Source organism: Vulpes lagopus, chromosome 10 (genome assembly GCF_018345385.1).
Source record: "Vulpes lagopus strain Blue_001 chromosome 10, ASM1834538v1, whole genome shotgun sequence".
Taxonomy (NCBI): Eukaryota; Metazoa; Chordata; class Mammalia; order Carnivora; family Canidae; genus Vulpes; species Vulpes lagopus.
In genome coordinates this window covers 71,211,088-71,227,689 of record NC_054833.1, presented here as the reverse complement: position 1 = coordinate 71,227,689, position 16,602 = coordinate 71,211,088, and the positions used below count along the sequence as shown (strand labels likewise).

The following is a 16,602-nucleotide window of genomic DNA, read 5'->3' as shown; positions in this document are numbered from 1 at the left end:
TTCAACCTAGTATAACACTAATTCTTTTTTTAAAAATATATTTTATTTATTTATTTGAGAGAGAGAGAGTGAGAGCACGAACAGGGGGAGTGGCAGGCAGAGGGAGAGGGAGAAGCAGGCTCCCAGCTGAGCAGAGAGCCCGATGTAGGACTTGATCCCAGGACCCAGGGATCATAACCTGAGCCAAAGGCAGAAGCCTAACTGACTGAGACACCAGGTGCCCCTATAAGATTAATTCTTGACCCACATTTTGCATTCAGATAACTAGAATGCCCAGGTCTTTTCCCATGAACTGCTGTCAAACTGATTGTGTAATTTAGGTTTTGGGGAACATTTGTTCATGCACCCATTCATGCTACAACAGTACATTAAGCAACTACTATATGTGAATATACTTTCTATTGTTTAGTTATTTGCATGTCAGTTGTCACTTTTTGCTGCTGACAATGACTGCTGCCTCTCATAATCCTCCCTTTCTATCTACCTCTTATCAGCAGTGGAATGAAAAACAAACAGGTTACCAAATACTGAGCTGTGAGCAGTAACAGCAAAATAAAAGTCCTTAAGCTCTTAGCGTGGGCATGTGCAGGGATGGAAGCACATGATGTTTACTGTATCTATGCTGCCTCCAAAGAGAACATTTTGCTTATTTTCTGTTTTCCTCTTAGATTCTGGGTTGTTGAAGATGTAGTAAATAAATATTGTGTAACTGGGGTGTTATGTGTGTTCAATACATACATATTTCACATAAGCTTCTATCTAAATATATATACATAGCTAGGGAAAAACTGAATAAGGTTTCTACCAGAATCCAACAGTGAGGAAGAGTCAATGATATTTAAATAAATGAAATTGGTTACATTTATAGACCAGCAGATGTACTTGGGGACTTTTTCTCTCTAATTATTATAGTCAAAATGCCAGTGTAGTAGCCAAGTTTATCACTTGGTCTGTCCTCCTTTTTCTTTCTTTTTTTCTTTTCTTTTCTTTTTTTCTTTTCTTTTCTTTTCTTTTCTTTTCTTTTCTTTTCTTTTCTTTTCTTTTAAGATTTTATTTATTTGAGTGAAAGAGAGAGAGAGACAGAGAACAAGTTCATGGGAAGGGGCAGAAGGAGAGGGAGAAGCAGACTCCTCATTGAGCAGGGAGCCTGACACAGGGCTGGATCCCAGGACCCTGGGATCATGACCTGAGCCAAAGGCAGATGTTTAACTAACTGAGCCACCCAGGCACCCCCATCTTCCATTTTCTTTAGCAATAAAAGCAGAATGGTGATCAACTAAGGCATTTGAATCCTGCCTCTATCTCTTAGCCATACAACTTTTCCTCTGTTCTCTTAATTTCTTCATACCTCAGTTTGTTTATATCTAAAATAAAATGAATACTACCAAATTTTAGGAATTGCGGTGAAGGTTAAAATACTCGCATGTCTATGGAATACGTGGTGTAGTGCCTGGTACATGGTGAGTATTCAATAACTGGTAGCTTTTATTGTTCTTTGTATTTCTGTGAGACTCTGTTGTCCGTGACCCCAGACAGAGATATAGAAAACAACGTGCAAGACAGAGAACTGAGAGAAACATTTCCTAAGAGCATAATACGTTTTCTGGGAATTCCGATGTTAGTTTGAAAAATCTTCAACATTTGTCAGTGGTAACACAACTTATTTACAGACCTGCCCTGGGGATAATGTGAATATTCTTATGAGCACTATCCCAGATTTGTTCTTCTGTGAGAACCAACTCCCTTGTGCTTCTTAAATTTCTGTTTTCTTGGTGGAGAATTTCTGTTTTCCCTAATGTACCATGGGTTTTCTCAACTTTCCCCCTTTCAGTCCTAGGAATTTCAATCTGGGCTGTGGCAAGAATGGTATTTCGAGGAAAGAGATCTGAGAAATGGCAGTTCTTCACAATGAACACTGTTTTTAGACCCCAGAATAGTTTTTCATCCCGTCTTAGACATTTTGTGGGAAATGGCCTATCCTGTGTATGTTTAATACTTGAACCTAAGAGAAAGTTCTGACTAGCCGACAGCCATGCCCTTAATGGCTGAAATGTTTGTGTTTTGATCTCTGCCCCCTTGGATGACTGGTGGAACTATCTTCCAACCTCTTTCCTGAGTTTCTGAGACTTAAACGGAGAAGTAGAAATGAGGACTTTGAGCAGAGAGTTAATCCCAGAGGTGTAAATAATCCATCAAATTCATGGAACACTGGGTCAAACTTGCAGGGGAGCCTGAGGAGTCAGGTGCCCTTCCATTTTTAATAATAGGTAGAATGCTATTTGGAAAGCAGGTGGTTAAATAGGCCAAGTGACCACAAAGTTATGACTCTAAGATAAAAACTGTTGGCTGAGCAACATACCATCATACATATGGTTGTATAATGTGCTTCCATATTCTTACCTAAAATAAGTGCTTGTTGCTGGCACAGAGATCAGCCTGGCCTTGAAAATTTGCTGCTGCTTGTCAGATGTGAAGTGGTTGATGTTTGTGATGTACTTAAATTCTCCTTATGGGGGCAACCCAGATGGCTCAGCAGTTTAGCGCCGCCTTCAGCCCAGGGCGTGGTCCTGGAAGCCCGGGATGGAGCCCGGGGATGGGGATGGAGTCCCACGTTGGGCTCCCTGCATGGAGCCTGCTTCTCCCTCTGCCTGTGTCTCTACCTCTCTCTCTCTCTCTCTCTCTCTCTCTCTCTGTCTGTCTCATGAATAAATGAATAAAATCTTAAAAAAAAATTCTCCTTATGGTAGAGGCAGTTATTTCCCTCAATATTCAGATTATGTCAGCTGGGTCCAGAAAATCTTAAGAAGCTCCTTTTCCAGCTAACAGGTTTGTGTCTATTTGTTATTCGTTTGTAAAACTTCAGAAGAATCTCAAAAGCTCATATTACTTTGAAGCAAGAAATGAAAATTCTTAGTGAATATCCCACTAAGTTACTATTAAGTAGCCAAACATTACCTTTACCTATGCTTTAGTTAAGATTTCAGAGAGAAATGTGGTCAGGTTTATCAGTGTGATTCGCTCTCTAACGTTGTCTCTGCTAGGAGAGAGCCACTTTCTCCTGTGATCCACTGCCCGGGGGACCTCAGGAGATCTCCGGTGTAAAAAGCAAACATCCTTTTTAGCAAAAAGCTGGATATTATGGTAGGAAGTATGCAGATCATCTTGCTTATTTTACTATCCATCTGGGCAGAGATGGAAACATTATGAGCTGGGAACATTGAGTTTCGTTTAACCTGTATCGTTGCCTTTTAGAAGTTATCTGTAGGAGTAGTTAAGGTAAATGGATTGCTTCTAAAATTGTGAGATGAGCTATAGGGCAGCATTTCTATTTAATTAGCTTTTCTTTCTTTTTGTATTTTCTGTTGAGAAATACGGAGGAGGAGGACGACATAAGCTATTCATTCGTTGAAGCATATAGTTTGCTTAGAATCCTGAATAGCTTAGCTAAGAACACCGTTTATGGCTGTTTCCAAAAGTATAGCTAGATAATTTGTAAATTCAATTTCATGTCAATTGTAATCTACTTTTTGTGCTCCTTTCTATTCTGTGTTTACCAAGGTCAACCATAGTTTATACTTCTAATTAGAAAGATTTACATTAGAATATCTTTTCTATGTACAAGTGGGGGTACACTCATTATCTTCTTCCTCCTCTCCCAGAGCACACAAGCTCCACACTTCAAGATCACATATGCTTTTCCCTCTTCTAATCTAATATTAAATCATATGGATTTTATCTTAAAATCCCCCGCCATTTCCCATTGCCATTGTCATTATCTTAGTTCAGGCCTTCTGATTTCATCCTTTAAATGTTTTTTTTTTTTTTTAAATTAAAGATTTTATTTCTTTATTTGGAGAAAGAGAGAGAGTGCATGTGTGAGTGATCTAACTCACTGCCAAAGCCTTAAAAAGATCTGTTATATAGTCTCTCTCCCTGCATTATATTAAAAACACGATTGCCAGTTTAATTTTGTTTAATGCTTCATTCTGGTTTGCAAGACCCTAATAGCGTGGCCTTAGACTTTTTTTCCAAGGTTATCTCACATTAGTCTCTTAATTTTCTTTCTTTTCTTTCTTTCTTTTTTTTTTTTTAAAGTAAATTTTACCTCCAATGGGTGGCTTGAACTCACAACCCCGAGATCAAGAGTCATGTACTCTACTGACTGAGGCAAACAGGCACCTACACCCTCTCTTAATTTTCTTAGCTCTCTACATTTTTAGATACACTTATCTATTAGATACGTGACCACAATCTCTGGCTTTTCCCAGTTTCAGTGGTTTTGTTGTTCTCTTCATAAGGAAATGCTTTTTTCTCCTATCATCCCATATGATAAAATCAGTCCATCTTGTAAAGCTTACTCTAATGGTCAATTTCTTTTCCTGATCTCCCTCCTCCTTCTTCTTTGGCAGATCCTTGGAACTTGTTCTCCAGCATTCATTAGTCCTTGCTATCTAACTATCCAGACTCAGCCCCTACACATTCCCAATTGTTTGCCTAATAACTTAGAAAGGGCACCAGAGATGCCCACAGCAGCCATCAGTGGCTGCACCAGCCTTTTCTCTTTTTTTCTGGTACACTCTGGCCCTCCAGTTCTAGAGCCTGCGAGTTCTTTGTCCATCTCTGTCCTCTTTTCTGGGCATATTCCACCCCAATTCTGGTTCTTTATTATTTCTACTTGTTTTCCTAGCGTTTGATGATTGCTTCTCCATCATGGATTTTGAACTGAATTGTGTGTGTGTGTTTTCCTAAAGTGGATTTTCTTGGGCAGAATCCAATCTTGCCTGGTGCCAAACCAGGGGGAGGTGGTCAATCAACTATCTTTATTTACACTTTTTTTCCTTTTTAAAAATTAAAACAAATTTCAATTGTGGGAACACATACACATAATACAAAATTTACCATCTTAACCATTTTTGAGTATATAGTTATGTAGCACTAAATATATTCACATTGTTATGCAACCGATCTCTAGAACTCTTCTCATCTTGCAATCTTTATTTTTCAAACAGCCATTTATTTGCTTGCTCTATTTAACTTGCCTATTAGACTGGAAGTTTCTTGAGGACAAGGCTGTGTTACTGATTTTTGTATCCCTTATCAAACTGCCCAGTATAATCAATTAGTAAGGTAATTACTTCATGAGGTTGAATTGCCCCCATTTCCCCCATGTGTTCATCTAACCTGCTTTCCTCAGGAACCCTACTCTGCTCACAGACCTGGATCCTTCTTTCCATGAAACCAAGAGTAGTTTTGAAAACATTTCCACTTAGATAAGCAAAGGAGGTGAGCGTCCATAGAATTAGAATTCGGCTTGAGGGGTTGATCTGCTTTGGAGGTTTTGCTTTAACTGCTACATGGTGGTGGTGTTTTTGTTCTGAGAAGTAGGATAAAGATGTTTTATTTATTTTAAGAAGGCAGAAAGCCAGGAACACATAATTGAAAGGAAGTTTCTGTGCTGGCATATTATTATTCTAACTAACATGGTAACAAATAAATTGCAACTTCCTTTTGTTTGAAGTGATGGGTGTGAACTGGAGTCTAATATTTTACACTCCGGGGAAATTGCCAAGTGGCAAATACTTTCATGGTTCCTATTTTTTAAACAAGGCCTATCAATCTGCACCCTGCTAGGAATGTGTTCTGTTATGTAATTGCCTCACAGAATTCTACTGTTTCTGTTACTCCTGTCTCCAGCCTGAGGGGAGACCCAGTGTCTGTCTCCCTGCTCCTATTCATACCCCTGAAGGCTCACAGAGGGCTCATGTCTCCCAGAGTCACCTCTCCTGGTTTTTCTGCTTCTGCTTCTTGTGGCTGTTTACTATCTTCTACCCAAGTGCCCCAAAGGATCCCATCTTCCTCAATTTCTCAAAAATACCGTAGCCTGTGTTGTCCAGAAGAAATATGTAAGTGGGGAAAGAGGAGGTAACATGAAGGAAAGTGGAGGTCACTTAATGGTGCAGAAAAATTTAAATTAGATATGAGGAACACTATGCTTAAACTTCATTGGCCATTCCTACCTCTGGAAATATTTGGGGGCCTGATTTCATTCTTCAGTATCCTTGGTCTCTTGCTGTATCACTGATTTCATCCCATTTCCTTGATGGCTCATCTCTGGGGCCCAATCTTCTTCTAGTCAGTTCTTAGAATACCACAATTTGGATGGATTGTGGTAAATCCATCCAAATTTAGTTCATTGCTTATCTTGCCCAAATTTCTATCATGCCCTGGGACTATCATTCCATAATTATAATTACAAACATTTTTTTGTTTGTTTTTACTAAAAGGTAGTTATCTCCTTAAAAGTAATTTAGTTTTTTAAAAAAACTTTTATTTTAGGGGATCCCTGGGTGGCTCAGCGGTTTGGCGCCTGCCTTTGGCCCAGGGCGCGATCCTGGAGTCCCGGGATCAAGTCCCACGTCGGGCTCCTGGCATGGAGCCTGCTTCTCCTTCCTCCTTTGTCTCTGCCTCTCTCTCTGTCTATCATAAATAAATAAATAAATAAATCTTTAAAAAAAAATAAAACTTTTATTTTAGAACAGTTTTAGATCTAAAGGAACGTTGCAAAAATAGTACAGTTTCTATGTACCTTGCATCGAATTTTCCTTATTATTAACATCTTACACCAATAGTTCTTTTGTCACAATGAACCAATATTGATACATGATTTTTTTTTTTTTTTTTTAAGATTTTACCTACTTATTCATGAGAGATACAGAAAGAGAGGCAGAGACATAGGCAGAGGGAGAAGCAGGCTCCATGCAGGGAGCCCGACGTGGGACTCGATCTTGGGTCTCCAGGATCAGGCCCTGGGCTGAAGGCGGCGCTAAACCGCTAACCGCCCCCCCCCCCCCCCCCCGGGCTGCCCTACCTGCCCTACATGATTATTAATTCAATTCTATACTTCTATACTTTATTCAGATTTCCTTAATATTTTCCTAATATCCTTTTTAAAAAATGCCAGGATGCCATTCAGGATACTACACTACATTTAATATCATGTTTCCTTGGAGTCTTCATAGCTGTGATGTTTCTACGACTTTCTTTGTTTTTGATGGCTTTGACAATTTTAAGGAGTACTGGTTAAGTGTTTTGTAGAATGTCCCTCAGCTGAGATTTGTCTGATGTTTTTCTCATCATTAGACTAGAGTTATGTGTTTCTTGGAGGAAGAACACAGAAGTCAAGTATGATTTTTATTAACACGGCTTATCAATGTCAATGTTGACCTTGATCCTTATTTATTACTAGTGCAAGTGAAGTAGCCATGGACTGAGAAGAACACATGGTAATAAGGGGCGCATACATTTTAAGAATGTGATTCTGGGTCACCTACCAGTTAAGCTACCCAGACCAGCAGAGATGCTAGCTGAGTAAAGGAGATTAAGAATAGGAAGTAGAATTTTTCACAGAACTAGAACAAACCACCCTAAAATTTATATGGAACCACAAAAGACACCAAATAGCTAAAGCAACCAAGAAAAAAAAAAAAAAAGGAAGCAGGTATCACAATTCCAGATTTCAAGTTGTACCACAAAGGTGTAGTAATCAAAACAGTATGACATTGACAAAAAAAGTAAGGACATAGATCAATGGAACAGAATAAAGAGCCCAGAAGTAAACTCATGATTACGTGGTCAATCATCTTTGACAGAGGAGGTGAGACTATGCAATCGGAAAAAGTCTCTTCACCAAATGGTGTTGGGAAAATTTGAAAGCTACATGAAAAAGAATGAAACTGGACCACCTTTTAACACCATACAGAAAAATAAACTCAAAATGGATTAAGTACCTAAATGTGAGACTTAGAAAAAAACAAAAATCCTAGAAGTGAGCACAAGCAGTAATTTCTCTGATATCGACCATGCAACATTTTTCTAGATACATCTCCTGAGGCAGGAAAACTAAAGTGAAAATGAACTATTGGGGCAGCCCTGGTGGCTCAGTGGTTTAGCGCTGCCCTCAGCCTGGGGTGTGATCCTGGAGACCCAGGATCGAGTCCCACGTCGGGCTCCCTGCATGGAGCCTGCTTCTCCCTCTGCCTGTGTCTCTGCCTCTCTCTCCCTCTCCTCTGTGTCTCTCCTGAATAAATAAATAATATCTTAAAAAAAATAAAATGAACTATTGGGACTATATAAAAATAAAAAGCTTCTTCACAGCAAAGGAAACAAACAACAAAATGGAAAGACAACTTACTGAATGGGGGAAGATATTGGCAAATGACATATCTGATAAAGGGTTTGTATCCAAAATATTTGAAGAGCTTACAAGTCTCAACTTGACTCAAAATACAAATAATCCAATTTAAAAATGGGCAGAAGACATGATCAGATATTTCTCCAAAGAAGACATACAGATGACCAATAGACACATGAAAAGATGTTCATCATCGCTAACCATTAGGGAACTGCAAATCAAAACCACAATAAAATAATCACCTCACACCTGTCAGAATAGCTAAAATCAAAATCACAAGAAACAACAGATGTTGGCAAGGATGTGGAGAAAAAAGAAGCCTTGTACTATTGGTAGCTCAAACTGGTGCAGCCACTGTGGGAAAACAGTACAGAGATTTCTCAAAAAGTAAAAATAGAATTACCATATAATCTATTAATTCCACTACTGAGTATTTACTGAAAGAATATGAAAACAGGAATCCAAAGTATATATCACCCCTGTATTTATAACAGCATTATTTACAATAGCCAAGATATGGAAGTAGTCCAAGTTTCCACCAATAGATGAATGGATAACAAAGATTTGTTTTATATATACATATATGTAATATTAGATTTGTTGTATATGTATATACATAATATTAGATTTGTTATATATATTAAATATTTAATATACAATATTAAAATATGCATAAAATTTAAAACAGGATATTACACAGCCATAAAAAAGCCATCAAAAAAGAATGAGATCTTTCCATTTACAATAGCATGGATCGACCTATAAAGTATAATGCTAAGCAAAATAAGTTAGACAAAGACATACTGATTTCACTCATATGTGGAATTTAAGGAACAAAACAAATGAAAAAAAGAAAAAAAAAACAGGAACTAACCAAACAACAGACCCTTAAAAAATAGATTTTATTTATTTATTCATGAGAGAGGCAAAGACACAGGCAGAGGGAGAAGCAGGCTCCATGCAGGGAGCCCGATGTGGGACTTGGGATCCTGGGATCCTGGGATCACACCCTGGGCCGAAGGCAGACACTCAACCGCTGAGCCACCCAGGTGTCCCTAGACTCTTAATTATAGAGAACAAACAGATGGTTATAAGAGGGGAGGTGCGTTGGGGGATGAGTGAAATAAGTGAACGGATGAAGAGTACACTTATCTTGATGAGCACCAAGTCATGTGTAGAATTGTTGAATCACTATATTATATTCCTAAAACTAATATAACACTATGTTAGGGGATCCCTGGGTTGCTCAGTGGTTTAGCACCTGCCTTCAGCCCAGGGCATGATTCTGGAGTCCCTGGATTGAGTCCTTGGATGGAGTCCCCGGATGGAGTCCCGGGATCGAGTCCCACATCAGGCCCTGCATGGAGCCTGCTTCTCCTTCTGCCTGTGTCTCTGCCCCCTGCGCCCTCCACACCTCCCCCCCCCCCCTGTGTGTCTCTCATGAATAAATAAATAATTTTTAAAATAATTTTAAAAAACCCCACTATGTTAATTGCACTGGAATAAAAAATAAAAAATAAATCAGTAAATAACTAGGAAGTAGAGAAAGGTGATAGGAATCTACTATGTTTCAGGGACCAGCTGCAGTGACAAGGTATAATGTGTCCCACCAATCTTCTTTATCTTGTAAGTTTTTCCAAGGGGAAAGACCAGCTAGAATTCTGGAAGAGTTCTTCCCAGGTAAGGTAAATGTATTATATGAAGCAAATGAATTCAAGCAGTGGGAGAGGTGGATTGTAGTGGATGCTGTGTTTTGCTGTTTAGACTGTATCTTGAGACCTGATACTCACATTTCTCCAGCTGCCCAGAGCACCGATGTCTCCCATCTGAGTCCAACCCTGGGACCAGGTATTGGAGAAAGAAAACCAACTCACCTGATTATGCCTCTATCACGGGAGCAACTCACATCCCATGACTAATAAATGTAGGTGAAACAAAGCCCTCTCCCCTTGCCTCACTTAGGGATATCTCAGAAGGGTCATCCCAGCTTCAGAGTTCTTTGTGAAATTGATTAGGCATCTGTGGCAGCTGTCTTGCTTTTCTTCCTTTCCAGCTGTCCAGTTCTGCTTCTTTCACTCCCTTGGAGATGATGTTCTGTGGAGCACTGCCCAATGAGCCACCTGCATGCAAATCTCCATCTGGAAGTCTGTTTCCTGGGAAACCCAGCCTTTGACACACAATGAAGAGACCTGAGAATATGTAAAAATACTTCAGTTTATCTCCATCTTCTCTCTCACGTATGAGCTTAAATCTTAAATGGGAGGAATGGCAGGGTGAAGGAAAGAAAATAAAGATGGCATAGGGGAAAGATGAGAGGATTGGACCCTTGTAAAACAGAAGTCAGAGGACATAATCCATAATGGGCCAAGCAGTCTCTGAGCCTTAGGAAGAGATAAAGAATGAGGGAGGTCACCCAGGAAATTCAAGAGGGGATTGGAAGAGAGTAATAGTGAAGTGCTCTGTGCACCAGCTTATTGAAATAAGAAATTCCTAGGTTAACTTTACGCTAAAATTGAAGGCACTAGTGCTAATCAGCCTCCAATGTCTGGGTGGGTTTTTATTTCCTGTGAGTCTGCCTGTTTTTGCAGTGTGAAAGATTCTAGACAGTTTTAATGGGAGGATTTCAGGCCCATCCTACAAAGGTGGGTGTGGGGAGGTAAGTCAGCTGGTGGAAAAGTGAGTAGATGGGATCTTCAGTTTTTGTTTTGTTTGTAGAAGTTAAGATGACTTAACCCTGGCTAATGTCACACTTTCTTGAGGTTTAGTGAAAAATTGGCCTTGTCAAAGTGCCAGAGTCATGCTGTCCATCCTAATAGAGCCTAAACTGCTGGAAAATTCAGCAGAGTCCTTCCTTCTCTGTCACTTAAACGATGACACTTCTAACGATGGCTTCTCTTCCCTGAGGTCTCATTGTCATAGTAATCAGTTTTTCTTGATCTGAGAGTCTTTGACAATTCAGGGTGCTAATAGCAAATGAGATTTATCACATGGATGTGTTACGTGCTATTCAGCTGAGTGTGATCTTTGGAGGGCAGAGACCACGTCTACCTTGTTCATTGGTGGTTGTCTAGCCATGTGCTAGATCTTGGCTAAGAGTAGGTGCTCCATAAATTCATTGTATGACAAAGCGAATTTTGAGCAAAATAATTAATGTCTAAGATCATTTGTTTTTGAATCTATTGAAGTGGTAAGAAAAGTCTCACTTTACCTTCTTCATTATCTCTATGCAAATGTTTTAATACTTAAAGTAAGCCATCATGTGTAAAACTAATTCCTTTATAAAAATCCCTGAATCAAATGACTTAGATTTGAAAGGGAACATCTAGTGTACTCTCTTATGCAGTATAGCTTTCCTTTCTGTTGCATGCCTGACAAATAGCTACTCAGCTTCTGCTTATGGTTTTAGTGGTGACAATATCTTGGTGAGCCTAGTGAATGTCAGAAGACTACAGAGCAGTAATATGTGAATTTTAATCCTAGGACTGGTGGCATCAGCCTGATGATGTTAGAAATGAAAAATCCTTGGGATGCCTGGGTGACTCAATGATTAAGCATCTGGAGTCCCGGGATCGAGTCCCATGTCGGGCTCCCTGCATGGAGCCTGCTTCTCCCTCTGCGTATGTCCCTGCCTCTCTCTCTCTCTCATGAATAGATGAGTAAAATCTTTAAAAAAAATAAAAAATAAAAGGAATGAAAAATCCCAGCCCCCATGACAGACCTGAATTGAATCTCAATCTACATTTAACAGGCTCTCCTACCAATTCATCTGCATATTATAATTTAAAAAGTATTGCTCTAAAAAAAAAAAAAAAAAAAAAAAAAAAAAAATAAGAAGTATTGCTCTAGAGCTTTTTAAAATTTTTTTATTTTTAGTAGTGATCTGAAAGCTTATTTTTATAGTATCCACTCATTAGTCTCAATTTAGTTTCTTTCAATTTTATATAAGTCTAGAGTCTTACTTATTCCACATGAGAACCATTCAGATCTTTGAAGGTAGAATCCAGGTTGTTTGTTGTCTGGGCTCTTTCTAATTCTCCAAGGCTGGAAACTTTCCTGTCCTGACCTTTCCCATGGTCACTTTGTTCTGTAGGATTCTTTTTTTTTTTTTTTTAAAGATTTATTTATTTTAGAGAGGGCACGAGTGGGAGGGGCAGAGGGAGAGAGAGAAAGAATCTGAAGCAGACTCCATGCTGGGCGCGGAGCTGGGCATGGGGCTCAATCTCACGACCCTGAGATCAGGACCCTGAGCCAAAACCAAGGGTTGGGCGCTTAACCCACTGCACCACCCAGGTGTCCCTTGGTAGGATTGTTTTAACAAGAATATCATAGTCTGCAACTGAGGGATCATGAAGGGAAATGCAGGCTGCCTCATCCTTTTGCCTGCGGAATGGAAATGAACAAGAAAGAACATTTGAGCTGATTGTTTATAAACTCTGGCCTTAGGGCATATAAACAGGATGCAACCACTTATCTCACTCATATTGATTGTTTCCTACAGATTGTGGTATTTTCCTAAATTTGCCATCTTCTCAGGGACAGTTGTTCCAACTCGGTCTTCTGTTTTCTAAACTAAAAATTACCCTGTTCATTCAACAGTCTCTTGCATGGCTAGATTGGAATGTAAAGTTTTTGAGAGGAGGGGATGAAGTCTTACTCAATGTTTTTTGTTTTGAATTTCAGGTCAAATCAGTGCTTAGTACATAATATGCTTTTATTTTATTTTATTTTATTTTATTATTTTTACATAATATGCTTTTAATAAGTAATTTTTGAATACACAAATGAATTAATGAATGGGGGAAAGTGCTTCCAAGACCTTAGTTGTCATCTTTTGAAAATACGTTAGGTTGGGGCACCTGGGTGGCTCAGTCAGTTAAGAGTCTGTCTTCAGCTCAGGTCATGATCCCAGGGTCCTGGGATTAAGCCCCACATCAGCCTCCCTGCTCAGTGGGGAGTCTGCTTCTTCTCTCCCTGCCATTCCCTCTCCTTGTGTGCTCTATCTCTCTGTCAAATAAAAACATAAAATCTTAAAAAAAAAAAAAAAAAGAAAGAAAATACATTAGGATGTCACTATCTGTAACAAAATGTGACATCATGGCTTGGGCAGACTAGTCCACACGTTGTATGACTGTTTTGGAGTGGAGGTAGTATTAATTCCCCTGATCAGGACCAAAGAGACTATGACCCCCATCATGATGGTCATTTAGGGGTTTAGAAAGTCAAAATAGATGTCTACAAAGTCAATTCAGTTTATCAATAAGGTGTAATTTGCTTTAAGTGACATTTTTTAGAGTTTTTTTTCCTTTTGGATATGAGGGGCTTTCCAAGGTTAGGTTGGCCCTTCTGGCTAGAGAGCTGTGGTCTTTCCCTCTCCTTCCATCATTCTTTGCTTCCTGATGTCTCTAACTGTATCTGAAGCCACTTCCCTCACCTGAAATCACTCTTTGTCTAAGTATCACTATGAAAAAGACTGTGACTAGAGTAGTAAATGCAGAATAGATGGAGAAACATAATGATCCAAGAAAGATGATAGTGAAGTATGACATTTTCTGGTGTTGGTTATAATAATAACGGGTAGAAACAGAGGAATCAGAAAAACAGACTGGCCCCTTTGCCATGGCAACAATGAGTGCATTTATTATATAAACAGAAGAAAGAAAGGCAATTATTTGGTCCCTGTGCTTTTCTTTCCTAATCCTCCAGTTCTCCTGTTTTTAGTTTAGATTCTCAAAAGATGGCAGCTTGCAATGGCATTGATCATTTCTTTAAGTGCCTGAGATGTGCAGGAATACACTTGACTTCCCAATATTTTACTATTAAAAATAAATAAATCAAGGATTTCTATAAAAGCTCATCAAAGGATAGCTTGTGTTCTATTTCATCAAGCATAAAAGAATGCTCTCTTTAAAAGTTTGTATCTTTATTTTGATACAATAAACTTACAAACAGGAATCAGGTACTGTTTTCTTTCCAATTCAGTATCATTAGAAAATTGTCTGATTCATTCATATGTGTCTCAAGGCAAAGTGGTCGTCAGTGAGTGTCTGACAGAGGAACGCTAAGTGATTCTGGTTTAAAAGGAAAATCAATGTACACTGAGTAGCAGTGCTTCAAAGATAGTTCAAAAAGGTACTTTTCTTTCCTATGTCAAAATGCACCTAATGTCCTCAGGTACCAGTGGGAAAAGGAAAGCTATTAAATGCTTATGATTGTCAAACAGTGTGTTTTAGGAGCTAGGAAAGAAGGAAAAATAGTTGGCAAATGAACTGCAATCCACACAGTGGATTTCCCAAAGAGAATTGCTGTTTTCACAGTATTCTTCCCCTTTTGGAGGAGGTGGTGCAAAATTGAAAAGTGTGCAGTCTCATTCAATGCATCTTCCAAATAATGTCTAGAATTTGCAACATGAGCTGTAGGATAGGTAAGCTGATGAGGCAATGAGCCTAAAAATATACCAAATTTCTGGGTACAAATATCAGCTCCACTATTTTTTTTAGCTTTGTATACCTAACGTCTCTGAGTCATAGTTCCCACAAGTGTACAATTAGGACAGTAAGTTCTACCAGAGAGAGGAATTGTCAGGTTTAGTGCAATCAACATATATAACGCAGCCAGCAGAGGACCTGGTACGTGATAGGGCTTCAAAACTAGGAACTTTATTTCCATTCTTATTGTTGCTTTAGTTCAGATCCTCAGAATATCTCCTCTGGGCATTCTAGTTGCTTCCAGTTTTCCTTGTCCATAGTCTTCCCTTTTGTCCATTTTGTTTCTTCTCAGGTATTTTTATAACATTTTTCACACAATCCTCTTAACTTAAACTTAATATTGTACCATATCTCACTTTCTAGAGAAAAGTTCAAACTCCTTATCATAGCATTTAAGGACATCTATGATGTGACTCCAAATAACATCTCCTTTATAAAGACCTTGTGTTCTCGTGGTCATTTCCTCTTTGTGTCCTGAATCTCTTTCTCCACAAAATTTCACTAATTTCTCCCCCTCTCACTGCAATACCTTCTATTTCTGTAATTTGAAACCCTATTTATGCTTTAAATTCCATCTTGAATGCTATGCCCTCCCTCCATGAAATTTTCCTTAATCCTTTAGACAGAAGTGATCTCTACTGATACTGCTTAATGATTCCTTATGATATTAACAACAAATGCCTATGAGCCTGTATAATACTCTCCATCCATTGTTTTCTTTGATTTCTAAAAGCTGGATTTTTTCCCCTTCTGAGTCTTCTCAGAGGTTGTCTTAGTTTTCTAGGGTTGCCTTGGAAATGTACCAGAAACTGGATGGCTTAGAACAACTTAAATTTGTTATTTTCCAATTCTGGAAGCTAGAAGTCAAAATCAAGGTGTTAACACGTCCATGTTCCATCTGAAACCTCTGGTGGAGGATCCTTTCCTGACTCTTCCACCTTCTGGTAGCCCCAGGCATTCCTTGGATTGTGGCAACATAACTCCATTCTTGGCCTCAATCTTCACATGGCCATCTTTGTCTGTAATATTCTCTTTCTGGTGTCTCTACTTTCTTATCTTATAAGGACCCCAGTCACATTGGATTAAGGCCCATCCTAATTGAGAATGACCACATATTAATTTGATTATATCTGCAAATACCCTATTTCCAAATAAGGTCACGGGTATCAGGTGCTAGGACATAGCTTTCTGGGGTAAAAAACTTGACTCATAACAGTGGGGCTCCTATCTTTTCTTGCTTTTTTAAAATAATAGGACTCTTCAGACTGATTTCCTAAGTTTTCTTCTCTCAACAGTCATTTAAATAATGACCAAAATTAGAGAAGTTGATAGTACCAAATATGGTGACTCACAAAACACAAGTGGGATGCACAAGATACAGTTTTCAGATATATTTTCCTAGAATGTAGCTTTCCCTTAACTTTTCCTCTCAAACCACATTTGAGATGCATTTTTAAAACAGAAATGAGTAGTCTTGAGGAGGAGAATGCCCTAAAGACATCTTTTTGTAGCCCTCATAGATAGACACTCCTCCTATCCCTGAATCTTTTCTTAAACCTTTGAGAGTAGAGCATCAGCCCCTAAATTTTATTGCACATTGGAATCATCTGGGAAGCCCTTAAAAATCTCTAAGTCATACATCCACTTGGCAAGACAGTTTGGCAGTTTCATATAAAGCTAAATATGTACTATTGTATGATCCAGAAATCCCTAGATATTTACTCAGTTGATTTGAAAACGTATGCCCACACAAAAACCTCCATGTGAAAATTTATAATAAGCAGCTTTACTCATAATCAACAAGATCTAGAAATGACCATATTTTCTCCAATGGGTGAATGAATAAACAAATTGTGGTACATACATATAGTGAAATATTACTTAGCATTAAAAAACAATGAGCTATCATGTCACACAAATACAGAT

The 16,602-nt window shown here is 38.7% G+C and overlaps 1 protein-coding gene across 2 annotated transcripts in view; it reads left to right on the top strand.

Annotated features, from left to right (window-relative positions):
* The window catches only part of LEPR (leptin receptor), a 132,448-nt gene that overhangs the window by 14,087 nt on the left and 101,759 nt on the right, over window positions 1–16,602 (top strand). The window contains exon 1 of one of the 2 annotated variants that reach the window (XM_041770511.1): window positions 10,296–10,428. The exons of the other annotated variant lie outside the window; for it this stretch is intronic. The gene's annotated coding sequence lies outside the window, so the exon portion shown is untranslated. Of the gene's footprint in view, window positions 1–10,295; window positions 10,429–16,602 lie in introns of those variants that run through there. 2 annotated transcript variants of the gene reach the window in all.